General features: G+C 41.7%; 2 long non-coding RNA genes across 2 annotated transcripts; one reads left to right on the top strand and one right to left on the bottom strand.

Moving 5' to 3' along the window:
- The first annotated feature begins 4,067 nt into the window (after nt 1-4,067).
- Nucleotides 4,068-12,339, top strand: LOC148220281 (uncharacterized). The gene is made up of 2 exons (XR_015798968.1): nt 4,068-11,202; nt 11,404-12,339. It is a non-coding gene; the product is annotated as an uncharacterized LOC148220281 (long non-coding RNA).
- LOC148220280 (uncharacterized) lies at nt 12,272-15,154 on the bottom strand. The gene is made up of 4 exons (XR_015798967.1): nt 14,727-15,154; nt 14,094-14,308; nt 13,275-13,425; nt 12,272-12,957 (listed from the first exon to the last, which is right to left on the bottom strand). It is a non-coding gene; the product is annotated as an uncharacterized LOC148220280 (long non-coding RNA).
- Nucleotides 15,155-15,412: the final 258 nt, after the last annotated feature.

Here is a 15,412-nt window from a genome sequence, read left to right as displayed (position 1 = left end):
AGCCTCCTTTTATCCTATTTTCTTGGCCACATTTCCCTCTCTCTTTCCCCATTGGCTGAGGTACTTGAGAGGTACAGACTTTCTGGAATGCCTGATACCTAAGATTCCCCTCTAATGTATAACCCTCCCTTTTAATTCTTATAGAATTCATAATTTTTCCCCATTGCTTCTTTCATTGTGAAAAATGTATGTGTGATTCGTGTTACGAGGCAAATGCTGTATGCTAAGCAGAAATAGTGTCTGGAAAGAGGGTAAACAACTCCCTAGAACAGCCAACACCTGTGCAGAAGACAATCACCAATGTGAAATCAAGGAAATGAAACAAGGCGGGGGTTACTGGGAAAACAAAAACTCAGACTGTATAAAAAAGCTGAACTAATGCTATGTGGTGTGCGTCGTGGTGGGGCGGTGACTCCTCGGCCCACCCAGCTCTGTTTGTTTGCTGCTTTTTCTATTACTAAATAATGTGATAATTAATAAAAGATTCATGTTAATCACAAAAGTCTTGTGGTTTGTATAAACCAGAATACTAAGGTCTGAAGTAAAGCATGGACACTAGATAAAGGAAAATATAGGATTAAATCATTGTTTTAAATCACCATGTTATGTTATGTTATGTTACGTTACGTTACGTTACGTTACGTTACGTTACGTTACGTTACGTTACGTTATTGGAGTCAGTAAGTTAGGAGTCTCTCTGAAGAATTCAGAGAGAAATCAGAGTTCAGGGATTGAATTAAAGCCTTTGGATGGATTGAAGTATGTTAAGCCACTCACACATAAGGCAGAGATGAAAGTTTAGGTTTTAGTATAAGTAAGCAAGCAAGTAAGCAAGTGGAATGTTTTAAGTGCTTTTAGTGAATAAAGGTCTTGGATACAAGTGTAGAAGTTCGAGTTCTAGTGAAGGTTGAAAAACATAGTCCTAGAAACTAGTGTTTCCGTGGAGGCTCCAAGAACATAGTTTTAGACATAATAAAGCTATAGTAAGAATATTGCTTGCATTTTTCAGATAGAACAAGATAGACCATGTATGTAGTTTATACGTAGCCTGGCATGCTAAGAAACTAGAATGCTCATAGGTTAAGAAGTAGTGGTCCGAGTTTGCGTCTCAGCTTGTTGGGAAGTTTCTATATTAAGAACATGCATTAGGGAGAGCTGGTGCATTTTGCCATTGCATTTTGCTATTGCCATTGAAACTGATGTGCTTCTGCAATAAACAACTTTATATCAACTATTAGCTGCTTGGCTCATTGAAGAAAACAACCCGAGAAGTTGGGTGCCTAAGAGCACCCAGAGGACTAACCTCACATTATGTTATGTTTTCCAAATAAGTTGCTTGCAAAATCAGGCTTCCCGGTAGTCTTTCCTGCCTTTGTTTGATCAATGCTGCCTATCTCAAGGACCAGACTTCCAGATTTCGCTGGTGATTATCTACAAAGACCAGATGGTTATCTATGAGACTGACTATCACCGGAGACTTTGTGAATTTGGATAAGGATGTTTATTCGACCACCACTGCTTACCTGGCAAAATTATGACAGCAAAAAACCAAAAATTATTGATTACAACGAGAAACCATAGTATAAGAAGAGGCTGCAAACCAAGGTTCGATGGAGCGTGGAGTGGGCGGTGACCCCTCATGTTCCCCAGCGCTGCTTGATCCGTATATATCAAATAAAGCAATCTAAATTTTGCTAAATATTGATACTTTTGTTTCTCATTTATAACAATAATCATTGGAGAGATCATAATTTCTCGTGAATTTATAACATCATCTTTCAATATCCAATTTCATTTATCAGCAGCACTACAATTTGTTTGTAAAGGCAAATATCTTTTTCCATTCATCAATCAGTGGAATTCATCCCATTGTTTCTTTTATCTCTCTGTGCTAGTCTTATCTACCAGCAGATCCACACCTTGTTTGTAAGACAAATCCGACATTCTTCTCAAAGTGAAAAAAAGAGAACCGTTTAACAGGAAAAAAAAGACGGGGGAGGGTGCCCACAAGGCACAGAAAAGAATTGAATAAATGCTAGATATGAACTCCCAGAAACTTACCTCCACCAACACACACGCGCCTACACTCATCCACAGTAGAACAAAAACAAAACAAAACAAACAAACAAAACACACACACACACACACACACACACAAAAGATTAAAAAAAACCCTCATAAATTCCCAGGGAAGAAAAATACATGGGCTGACCACATGGCTCGGAAAATAAAATGGCGACTGGTCCCTTTTGTCTCTGGGCAGGGGAAGAGGAGTTCACACAGCAGCCCGCAGCAGCCAGGCGAAGAGCAGATGGGAAACCTGATGATTCTCTGGTATTGGTTTTCTTCCTCACAGCAGGTGAAACTGGTGGATTTTTATGTCTCTTCTTTTGTTGGTTTGGTCTTTCTCAGGGTTCAGACCAGCCAGGGCCGCCCCGCAGGCTCCCAGGGCCGGAGAGAAGAAAAAAAAACCAAAAAGCTGACGAAAGGATTTGCTGGTGAAAAGCCTCCAGGACAGAAGAAGGAAAAAACCCCAAAAACTATAACAAAAAAACCCCAGAAGTTTCTTGCCTAAATTGGCAAAAATTAATCTAGAAAAGGCAATAACAATCCGTTTAGTCGCCAACCATGCCAGAGAGAGAGAGTGAACAGAGTCCACACCTGGGGCTCCCAGGCTCTGGGCTCACCCCCTGGTTCACCTTAAAGATAGTGCAGACATTTCTGGGCATAAAGCAGATGATTAGGGGGTGATTAGTAGCATCATAAAATCACCCCAAGACATTGCTCTTCATTCATTCTGAAGGCAAATATCAACACATTTTGGTAGTTGCTATGGAAATACATACTCAAAGTGTGCTCAGAATAATAATAGCAATTCCAGCTCCACGGGTGCCATTAGTTCTCACAGTGCAGACATCAAATTGCAATACATAATCTTAATGTAAAGCTATTCACTGGTTATTTCATTATACCTATGGGATAGTATACTATATAGTATTCCTAGGCTAAAATTATATTAACAATAGAGTTAAGATAGATTAAAAACAGACAAAATAAGCATTACAATAATATTGCCATTATCCCCAAATATTTGAAATCCTTAACAATTAAAGTTCAAGTTGCAATAAACAAGAGATAGCCTTATAATACCAACAGACATAGTAGCATGAATATTTCTACAGGTTTAAAGGAATTATTTTTCATATGCTTTCTTTACAGTGAACTTATACATGAACTGCAAATATATATAGTATTGTTTAGCAGTTCAATGTTGTACCGCTGAACTATAAAATACTGCGGGAAATACATGGAAAAGGTTTGTTGTGTTAGACATAAAAGCAGCTTTGAACAAAAGCATGCATATTAATGCTAAGACGCTGAAAAATTTGAGTTGAAGCTGTAAAATAACCAGATCACCTGCTTTTATGATGCGTATTTTGTCCTGTATTCACAGAGTTCATGACTATAAAATAGCACAAAACCTTAGCATGTAATCACATGTTAAGGAGTTTACAGTATAAATAATGTACACTTTAAAAACAATAACTGGAATATGAATAATGAATGCAATTATTTAGGGTTATTGCCCACATAGCAGCAATATTTGTTACAGAACAGCTTACATTAATGTTTAATCATTCTGCAGACTTTCTGTCTTGCCACATTATTTTCCATTATAATGTTTTTATCTAGTCTAAAAAAATACATTTTAAGGAAAAACAAGGAGAGTGAAATCCAGTCTTGGCTTTATTAAACCATATACAGCTATGAGGAGTCTTATAGCTCATTAGGCTGCAGAAAGGATGGGTGAGACCAGCTGCTGGGGGAAGGAGAATGAGGGGGCATGTATGTTTGCTAACATGCTTTGAGCTCCTTTAAAAAGAAGTTACATATGCTTTCCCTTCTGGGTGCTGTTGAGAACGGTAACATCGGCAGAAGAACAAAAGAGATCTATGGTGGGTTTAGTTTGAATTTTTTCAGCTAATGTACTAATTTATGGGGTATGGTTAGTATTGGCTAAACTCAAACTCTGTTTGAGTAGGTTCACTGCGCTGAACATGAAGCTCTGATAGGGAAGTGATAGCAAGTAGTTTCTGTAGAATAATCACTACTTTTTCACAATTACTCTTTGGATCTTCAAAGTAACTAATTTGACTTGACCTTAGAGTATGACTTATAGGAATTTTGCTTTTAAAAAGTGAGATATATAGTTATTAAGAAGGTATATTCTTCTAAAAATATAATCCATAACTTGCAAAAGGCAACTGTCAAATGGAAAGGGCAAAAGTGAAGTACAGAGGGAAGAGACTTGCGCCAAACTTTACTAAGATGCTGAATCTGAACTCCGTTGAACATTTTTTGAGACAAGATTCACTTGACCTATGTAAGTAAAACAGAGATGCAATATTTTAAGTCAAATTCTATTAGAATTTAAGAAAAATTAAAATTTGACCTAAGCTGTACAATGAACCATTGAGCTAAGTTTGCTACCTGAGATGCAATTAATAATTAATTTAACTATGTAACTACTGTCAGCTAGTAATAACAATTACTAACTGAGTAGTGGTAAAACACTGGGACATATTTAGTATAGGGGAACTTTTCGTTTTGTTGGAGAAGACTTCGATTGTTAAAAGTGGCAGTAGGCAGAAAAAGGCTTGTAGTGGGTAAAAATGTTTTGTCTTCAATAATAAAAGATATATCACACTTGGTTTAATGGCATAATAGAATCTTTGTTTGCACACTCAACACTGTCTCTCTAGTCTTTTAGGCACTCACTTTTGAAGATGTCCAATTTCTTTTTTGTTATAAGGGTTTGAAATCAATTACTGCTTGGTAAAGATGTCATGCAGCTACTTTTCTATCGCTGTAGTTTCATATATTATTTAGTTTCATTGTGTCTAAAAAAGTAAGCATAACTTTGCATTTAATAGTGGGTATATTAGAAAAGCTCTTTGCTTCTAAAATGGTATACTGGGAAAATAGGAAGACTTCATTAAAAGCAAAGGTATCACAAGAGGTTCCCATTACTTTAATTTGCATAGTAAATAAATTTGCATGGCAAAGTTAAGAAAAATAACCAATGCTAGCTGTATATAAGGATGATCCTATTCAGGTCTGGCTTGTAGAATCATACATAAACTATCTACAGAGTTTTGATGAAGTTAAGCTAAAGAGGCATCTCTTGTTTAACAAGGACTTATTGTGACAATTGAAAAGAGAATTTTAACCTTAAATTTTGTGAGTTATATAACTGACTATATTCAGAATTTTCTGATCACAGAAAAGTTGAAATATGTATTTGAAGTTGTTTGATCTTAGCTTTAAAGCAGCTGTCTGAAAACCTGTCCATAAGCACATATTGGACTGGACATAGGCAGATATGGAAGAGTAAAGAAGGCCAGAAAAAGGAAGTAAAGAAGGTCTAACTATGAAAAGAATGAGAATTAGTTTGTTTTGTGGTGTTGGTATTTTTGTGTTGTTTTGTTTGTTTTAGAGAAGGAAATATCCATTATTCTTTACTGTCTGATTTGCTCTCTGCTGCATTTCATCAATGGGTATGCTTTACATGTGAAAGATGTTAATTCACAGTCTATATCACAGAATCACAGAATGGTTAAGGTTGGAAGAGACCACCAGTGGGTTCATCTGGTTCAACCTCCCTGCTCAAGCAAGGTCTTCTTAAAGCACGTTGCACAGAATTGCATCCAGCTGGTTCTTGAATATCTCTAGTGAGGGAGACTCCACAACCTCTCTGGGCAACCTGTTCCAGTGCTCGGTCACCTGCACAGTAAAGTTCTTCCTCATATTCAGGTGGAACTTCCTGTGCATCAATTTCTGCTCATTGCATCTCATTCTATTGCTTAGCACTACTGAGAAGAGCCTGGTCCATCTTCTGACACCTCCCTTCGGTTACTTAAAGACATTGATAAGATCCCCTTTCAGTTTTCTCCAGGCTAAACAGGCCCAGCTCCCTCAGCTTTTCCTCATAAGAGATGCTCTAGTCCCTAAATCATCTTTATCGCCCTCCACAGGACCTGCTTCAGGAGCTCTATGTCTCTCTTGTACTGAGGAGCCCAAAACTGGACACAGAACTCCAGATGTACCTCACTCACCAGGGCTGAGTAGAGGGGCAGGATCACCTCCCTGACCTGCTGACAATGCTCTTCCCAATGCACCCAAGGATCCCATTGGCCTTCTTGGCCACAAGGGCACTGCTGGCTCATGGACAACTTGTTGTCCACCAGGACGCCCAGGTCCTTCTCCACTGAGCTGCTTTCCAGCAGGTTGGCCCCCAGCCTGTGCTGGTGCCTGGGGTTAGTCCTCCCCAGGTGCAGGACCCTGCACTTGCCTTTGTTGAACTTCAGACAGTTCTCTGCCCATCCCTCCAACCTGTTGAGGTCCTTCTGGAGGTCTTCACAGCACTCTGGGGTATCGGCCACTCTTCCCAGCTTTGTGTCGTCAGCAAACTTGTCAAGGGGACATCTGCCCCTTCAGCCAAGTCATTGATGAACAAGTTAAGCAACCTGTCCAGAAGGATGCTGTGAGGGACAGTATCAAAAGCCTTCTTAAAATCCAAAGAAACTACATCCATCACATTCCCTTCATCTACTATGTGCATGTCCTTATCATTGAAGGATATCCAATTAGACAGGACTTTGCCTTTGTGAACCCATGTTGACTGTGCCTGGTGATTGCATTGTCCTTTAAATGTCTTTCAATATCACCCAGTATGATATTTTCCATAATTTTTCCTGGTACTGGGGTTAGCCTAACAGGTCTGTAGTTTCCTGGGTCTTCCCTCAAGCCCTTTTTGTAAATTAGAATAATGCTGGCTAGCTTCTAGTCAGCAGAGACTTCCTCAGACTCCAAAGACCTTTGGTCAGGGTCCTGCTGATCAAGAGGGGTCCTGCTGTAACATCTACTAGCTCTTTCAGTACTCTGTGATGAATCCTATCTGGCCTCATGGACTTATGAACACTCAACTGATACAGTTGGTACCTTACATTTTCAGTGTGCACAAATGGAAAGTCACTGTTCCCGCACTCATGGTCCTCTGACTCAGGAAACTGGGAAGCCCAAGGTTTATCAGTATTGTTAAAGACTGAAGTAAAAATAGCATTGAATCATAGCATGATTTGGGTTGGAAGCGACCTTAAGGATCATCTCGTTTCAACGCCCCTACTCTGGGCAGGGACACCTTTCACTTGACCAGGTTGCTTCAAGCCCTTTTTATACTTTCTTTTCTCTTACCCTGACAACGTATAGAAACAAATTAGTTTACTATTTGTAAAATAGTTTTTTTTTTTAGTTTACTTAGGGAGAGGAGTCTCTCTTGTCATGTTATGGAGACTTTTCTGCACGAAAATAGTTCTCTTGTGGCTTTAATGCCACAGCAAATCAGCAACTCGGGAGAATGGAAATTTGATCATTGTCTAAAAGTCCCTCCCCTTGACTTACAGCTTTCCCTACAACTCTTTTTGAGGGCTCACTCTTTAGCTAATGGGGTACACTTTTAAGGATTGAGTAGTTCAGAAGCAAAGGTTCTTTTTATCTAACTCTGAGATCATCTTTATTTTTGGGAACAGAGGTCTTCTTCCCTGGGGGCAAAGGGTCTTTATCACTCTTCTCTCTGTTCAAACTTTTCATGGAATTATAGCTACTTTAACATTTGCTTGTTCAGCATAGATGACTTTGCTTATGTCTACAATGTGAACACTCTACCTCTTATGCTTCTTTTATGACTTATAGGGATATTTAATATATTAGCGTCTATAGCTTACAAGAGAATTTTAGCTTAAGGCATCTCCTCATCCCCTCCTATTTGGGACTTGACTCTTTTTTTTAGTCTGACTTTGATGTTTTCTTGTTGTTTTTTTCTGTGTCTTCACTCTGTCTTTTTCTTTTACACGAGAGAGGATGGAAATGAATCATGATTTTAAAGAGTTAAGATTTTAGATAAGGGTTAGAAGCAATTCATATTGATCAGGGTGTAAGTTAGATAAACAAACGATAGGTTAATGATTATTAGATGCTTAAGCTAGAGATAATAGAGGTGTTGTTTCCAATTATGAGCTTGTTTCAGTTTTGTTTATAGAAAGAGATGGAGTAAGTGAACCGTTATAAGAACAGATTGAAACCAGTAGAACAATGGCTAACACCTGGACTTTATATCAATCAATCACAAAGCAGGGGACCTTGGATTGTGCCAGAGGGTCACGGAGACCTGATGAAGACTTTCCTTACTTCATCGTTCAAGACCACTGACCCAATTTGAGACCACCGACACAGTTCAAGAGAAGAATTGCCCACACGTGATGGACTATTGGCCTCATTTCAATACAGGGCAGGGATGGGAGGTGCTGGGGTTATGCATATGCATGGAATGTAAGACTTTGGGAAAAAAATAGAGTGCAAGGAACCTTATACGGGGCTGCCACGTCTCTAGGGGATTACCCCCGTGCATCTTAATAAACATACCACTTTCTAACTTTAACTAGTTAGAGAGTCTTTGTCCGTGAACATATCGGTTTTAACGATTCAATTTGGCGACCGCGGCAGGACAAGGTTCTGCTCGGCTGTCAGACCAGCTCGGGTGGTGGACCCCCTCGGGGCGTCCCCGGAATATTCCTGGAAGAAGAGGGTTCCACCGCTCGGACTGTTCTTCCGGTAGCAGACAAGGACTCCTGACTACTAAAACTCCGGACAAAACGGCTTGTTTAAAAAGTGAAGCAGTTTTAAACAGTGACCTGTGAGGCATACGCATGGTCAAGATGAATCATGGTTTTAAAAAGTTAGAATTTTTGCTAAGAGTAGAAGTAGTTTCCATGACCAAGATATAAGTTAGGTAGGTAAATGGTAGGTTAATAATTACTAGATGCTTAGGCTAGAGCTAATTGGTATAATTATCTGCTATTATAAATTTACGTACAGAAGAACGTAAAATGAGTAAACCGTTAACCATGAAGCACGGGGCCTTGGATCGTGCCAGAGGGTCACAGAGACCTGATGAAGACTCTCTTGACTTCATCCTTCGAGACCACTGACCCATTTCGAGACCACCGACCCAATTCAAGAGAAGAACTGTGCATGCGTGAAGAACTAATGGGCTCATTTTAATATTGGATGGGGATGGGAGGTGTTGGGGTTATACATATGTATTGTATGTAAGATCTTGGGGACTAAATAGATGGCAAAGAACCTTGTTCGGGGCGGTCACGCCTTTCGGAGGTGACTCCCGTGCCGCCCGCCCGTGAATAAACATACCACTTTCTAACTTTAATTAGTTAGAGGGTCTTTGTCCGTGATTATACCGGTTTTTTTTACGATTCAAGGAAAGGGCCGTTGGTAAGCCGTGGGAGACTTCCCACGCACAATTTATGCCTATGTAGTGTGTTTGCAAGATGTTAATTGTATTTGGTTGCCGGCAGAGAGAGCTGTGGAGCTGTTGTGCCTGGTCGGGGGCGGGGCTCGGGGCTCGGGCTTTGGTTTCTGGCAGAGGGGGATTTTGCAGTTTGATTGTGCCGTAAAGGGCTCAGTTTGCTATCAATTTGGGGCTAGCAGTTTTAAGGGCAAACCCTTGTCTATGGTTATTATGCTGTTGTGAATGTGTCTTGACTGCGAGAGTGGTTGTGAAAAAAAAAAAACAACCCTCCCCGCTGTGACTGTGATGTGTGTGTGCTTTGATTACGGGAGATGGTATCTACTGTAACACTCGGTGTTCACGTGAAACAGGTCCGGACTCCGAGAGACGATAGGGACAGTGTTTGCTGATCAGGTTTTTGCTTGTGGAATTTGAAATATAGAGTTTGAGTGCTTTAGCATAGTGTGTTTGTAAGTATTTCCCGCGGGAATAATAAGGTTGTGATGCTAGTTTGCGTGGAAGTGACTCCGAGTCGAGTGTTTTGGAGCTGTAGTGTATTTTTTGACGCAACACTGCCATCTTGTGTCAAAAGTTATAAGTGCAGCACATCGAGTGTGAAGTTAGTGAAAAAGGTTTGTGGAAAAAGCGGATTTCTTTTTGGGAGCTGAGACGTGGACTTTTTTTGGGAACAGACAAAGGATAGGACCATTTTAGCAGAGAAGAGTAAAAGCTGGAAAACTGGTGGCTTTGGATTGGGAGCACCAGGCTGTAGAGAATTTAGAAAGTCAAGAAGAGGTAAATGGAATAGCTTGTATTTGTGGGAAGTCTCCTGCAGTTTTTGGTGCATCTAGAGGTTGGCATCATGCGTGGGTGCTATGGCAGTGTAAGATTTGCACGGGACGCTATTACTGTTCTTCTGCTAACCGGTACAGAGAGTGTGCCCAGCTCCCTGATGAAGTTGATTTAGAACCAAAGATTTTAAAGCTGGTGTGTGGAAAATCACAGTACTTGAGTTGTGGGCCGTGCGAGAAGAAGACTGGGAAAGGACTGTAAGGACCTGTGAAGCTAGGTTTGGGTGGAAGCAAGACAAGAAGCAAAGGAGGAGATAATAAGAATTAGAGTGCTGTTTTTGTTAAGGGGAGGAGAAGTGATGAGAACTAATCAGAGTAAAGAGATCCTTAAAACTAGTCCTTTAGGATGTGTTTTGGCACACTGGAAGGAACTAGCAGGGTACGGTGGCGCAGAGAACAAAAAGGCTCTTGTTAAGTTTTGTACACAGTGGTGGCCATTTTACAGGCTTGAAAAAGGGGTCAGATGGCCTCCAGCTGGAACTTTAGATTATGAGACTTTGTTACAGCTTATGCTTTTCTTGAGACGGGAGCAGAAGTAGGAAGAAGTGACGTATGCTGACGTGTTTTTCTCCCTCCGGAACCACCCCGAGGGGCAGAAGGATTGTGGAATTGGGGCCCCCTCTGATTGCCCTTGTGCAGCCTGCCGGCGTCTTAATAAACATACCACTTTCTAACTTAAACTAGTTTGAGAGTCTTTGTCCATGAATGTATCAGTATGTATTTTGAAGGCCCAATTACACAAGTTTAAGCCAAATTTTCTAGCAAGAGCCCTTTTTTTGTCATTCTTCAGACAACTTTGTTTCCAGATTTCTAATTTAGCATGGAGGCACATTAAAAAGACAGTAGTGAGCAAGATGGCAGAGTAGCTGGCAATTCAGGATGTATTTAGAAAAGGTTTGCTGAAGGAACAGCATTACAAATATCTGCAATAAACTTCAGAGCATGTCTAATATACCGCAGTGCTCCCAGGAACCTGATCAAATTCAGGTATCACAGGTTTTCTTTTCACACTTTCACTCCTGACTAATGACTCATATATGTTTATTAAATATTATTCATGGCAAGCTGTGCTGGTTTTGGCTGGGGTAGAGTTAATTTTCTTCCAGGTGGCTGGTATGGGGCTGTGTTTTGGATTCATGCTGAACACAATGTTGATAACACAGAGATGTTTTTGTTATTGCTGAGCAGAGCTTGCACAGAGCCAAGGCCTTTTCTGCTCCTAGTCCTGCCATGATGGTGAGGAGGCTGGGGATTCATGGGAGACTGGGAAGAGACACAGCCAGGACAGCTGACCCCACCTGACCAAAGGGATATTCCAGACCATACGACATGCTCAGAATATAAAGTGGAGGGAAGAAGGAGGAAGAGCGGGAGATGTTTGTAATAATGCCATTTGTCTTCCCAAGTCACCGCTACATGTGATGGGACGCTGCTCTCCTGGAGATGGCTTGTGGTAATTGAATCAACTGAGATAGGAGGCATAAACCTGAGACCCTGGCAAACTGGGCACTGTGAAGATGTTAATTAGCTCATTCCAAAGTAAATCTTATTCCTAGCCCTAATTCTTGGTTGATCTGAGACCTTTGCCATAAAAGGTCAAGTCCTTCGGGATTGGACCTTTGCCCTCAGGTATTCCCTATGTATTGTGAACTCGATCCCTTGAACCCTGTCTTTGGTCACTGTCTGTCCTTGGAATAACATAGTTTTTGGATACTGCTTCTCGGACCACATGGATTAAAGGATATGTCTGGCACACCATTGTATCCGTCTCACTTTATAATACAGCCACGCTATTATCCAGATAAGCCAATAAGGTTGTTGCAAGGGGAGAAGCCCCCAAGGAATGTGACAATGGCTAAACACCTGCCTGCTTGTGGGAACCAGGGAACTAATTCCTTGTTTTGCTTTGCTTGCATGCATGGCTTTTGCTTTCCCTATTAAACGTTCTTTATCTCAACCCATGAATTTTCAAGATTTTGTCCTTCTCATTCTCTCCCTGGTCCTGCCGGTGGGGGAGTAAGCAGCTGCGTGGGGCTTGGTTGCTGGCTGGGGTTAAACCATGACACAAACACAAGTTTCCTACAGTGCATCTGAAGTTTCAATAAAATGCATTTTTTAAAATTATTGGGATGTTTCTGAAGCTTGTTGTTCCCCGTCACCGAGAGAATTTTTCTCTGTGGAGGCTGAGGAGGAGGGGAAGGAGGGAAGGAAGTCTTGAAGTCCTGCAGAACAACCTGATAACAAGTTTCAACATGAATCACTGCCTATCAGTCGTTTGTTTAATTGCTTTTATTTTTCTTTCTTGTGAAAAGAAATCCAAGTCTTTCCTCATGGTAAAGTACATTGTGCTTAGTGATGGGCTACTGGAAGGTATACTAAACAGAAAGTTTTTTTAAATCAGTTTTTGATTTTCTGCACCTTGTCTCCAAATGCAAGCAGAAATGCAAATACAAAAAATGAAGTACATCTGCACTTGTTTTTTATCTTAGAATCATAGAATATCCTGAGTTGGAAGGGACCCAACAAGGAGTTTAACTCCTGACTCCACAGAGGGTGACCTGAAAGTTAAACCATATATCTAAGAACATTGTCCAAACACTTCTTGACCTTTAAGAGGCTTGGAGTCATGACGACTTCCCCGAGGAGCTTGTTCCAGTGCTTGACCATCCTCTCAGGGAAGAACTTCTTCATAATATCCAGTCTGAACTTCCCCTGCTGCAGCTTTAAGCGTTCCCTCCTGTCCTGTCACCAGACAAGAGAGGAGATTAGCACTTCTCCCTCCTCTCCTCCTCATGAGGAAGTCGTTGACAGCAATGAGATCATCCCTCAGTCTCCTCTAGGTTAAATTAACTTAGTGTCCTCAGTCATTCCTCATAAGTCATGCCCTCCAGGCCTTTCACTATCTTTGTTGCCCTCCTTTGGTCACAGTCTAATATTTTTATACCCTTCTGTCCTGGTTTAAAAGACAGGTGTCTGCCAAGGAAGGCGGGAACCTTCCTGGAATGGAAAAGATGACCCCCTCCCTCCATGACGCATCTTCCACCCACTGCCCACCTCACCTGGGCTACTGGCTAGCTCCGGGAAGCCTGCGTCGGTGAGTGGCCCCTCCCCGGCACCACTCTGGGAGCCGCAGAAGGGGTGTAGCAACAGCTACGCCTGGGCGAGTCGTCAGGGAGGGACAAAGAGGCGCAGGAGAGACCTTTAACGGTTCTGGGGGAAGGGATTTATTGGAGGAAGAGGTAACAGGTCAGGAGGTTGGGAGAGGGAACCGCAAAAGGCAGCTTGAGGGGTTCTACATAGGCTTAAGTACGGGGGAGGCGCAAGGGGAGGGTACAAAACTCTGGCCAATAACGGTTAACGGGGGGAGGTACAGAAGGCGGGGAAAGGGGTACATTGAGCCAATAAGGTAAACCGAGGGTGGGGATACATACAATACAACCAATCATGGATACAAAAGGGAATGCTTGACACAGAAACTTCTAGAACAAAGGGAGGGGCTACAAGGGATTGACATCCAGTGGGGCAGGGTTTAGGGTGAGGGACAGGGAAGGTTCCAGATAAAGGGGAGGGGTTTAGGATGACTGATTAGGACAAAGGCGGGAAAGGGAAAAACCATTATGTACTTAACTTAGGGGAACGAAACTGGGACGAACCATCAACACAGAAGGAAAATTAACATTAAACAACGCAACACAACACCTCCAAATTATTATAACTTTGAAATTACAGGGCTTTCGGGCAAAGATATGGGAAAAGGAATAACAGTTCCTTACTAGAATATATATATATATATATAACAAGACAGACAAACAACAGCAAGAACACAAAAAAAGAAGAGAACCCAATAACAGCCTTTTCTTGCCTGTCACGCAATTTACCCTTTAGTGTAGTTACTGCCACAACCGGCACGGGGTGCTGTTTTCTCGTGTCAAGGCAGAGAGACTGCTGTGACTCCCCTGCAGCTCCAGGGGGTGCTGTTGGCTCTCAGCAAGGCAGAGGGACTGCTCTGGTGTCAGTTTTGATTTGTCAATTTAAATATATTTATTTTCTGTTGTGAGACAGAACCAGAAGCAAAAGCAAGGCAGACCTAAAACTTAAAAGGGTATAAAAAGAAATTTATTAACTACACAAAGAAAGAAAAAAAAAAAGAATTTAGAATAAGATCTTCAGACTACTCCCTCCTCCCCTCTCCCAGCCTTCATAACAACAAAACAAACACAGAAAAACTACTTCAGTCAGTTCCTAACTTAAATAGTCCTTTTCAGTTCACTTCAGAGAGAGAAATTTCCTCTTGTCAGGCCATAGGGACTTCTTTACAAGGAGGGAAAAAAAACAGTTCTCTTTCTCTCTGTTCATGCATTATCTCTAAAAGTAGAGATCCCTTTTCTTCTTGGGGCAAAGGATTTTTAACACAGGTGCTTTTAATCAACAATTTATCAAATGGAACACTACAACCCCCCCCCCCCCATGTCTTTTTCCATGGTTTATAGGAATTTTCAGTTTATTCTTACTGCTTGCAAAAGGATTTTCAGCCAACCTTCATAGCATCTTCTTATTCTCTTTCCATTTAAAGAAACTTAGCTCTTCTATTTTTCCCTTCTCACTCAGGGGAGAATTGAAAAGTCTGCAAGTCTTATCTGAGCATTGAAAGAGTTAAGATTTCACATGGGGAATGCAAGGCTGCAATGCTGGAGCTGTGCCAGGATCTCAGGAAACTCAGGCCGTGCTGGAAAGGGCCGGCTCAAGCTAGGAAAGGGGGAGGAGGGGGAACGGCTGGGACCTCAATCAGCCTCCCTGGGTCTCAGCTACAGCACTTACTGTTGATGGCCACCGCTCCTCCCTGCCGGGACATGCCAGCTCCCCAAACAGGGGGGACCGGCCCTGCCCCCCCTGCCAGGCCCGCAGGCCTGCAGTGGAGCCAGGCCAGGGCCCTGTTACCTGCACTGCTGCCGGAAAATAGAGCTTTTTTCCAGGTTACCTTCTTCAAAATGTGTTTTCACGGAGCGAACTAACTTTCTCTAATTGGTTCCTCAGGCTGTCAATAACCAAACCAGCCTCCAATTGGTCCCATCAACTCAGAGAAGAATTTTTCATAGAGAAAAACCTCTCTATTTTCCCCCAAGTGTAACCAGCACATATGGTTTGCCCGTGGCCTCAGGGGCATGCTGATGGGGGTTTGGAAATTTTCTGAGGTGAG

This window comes from Sturnus vulgaris, chromosome W (genome assembly GCF_052056855.1).
Source record: "Sturnus vulgaris isolate bStuVul1 chromosome W, bStuVul1.hap1, whole genome shotgun sequence".
In the NCBI taxonomy this organism is placed as follows: domain Eukaryota; kingdom Metazoa; phylum Chordata; class Aves; order Passeriformes; family Sturnidae; genus Sturnus; species Sturnus vulgaris.
This window is presented reverse-complemented; position numbering and strand designations above follow the sequence as displayed.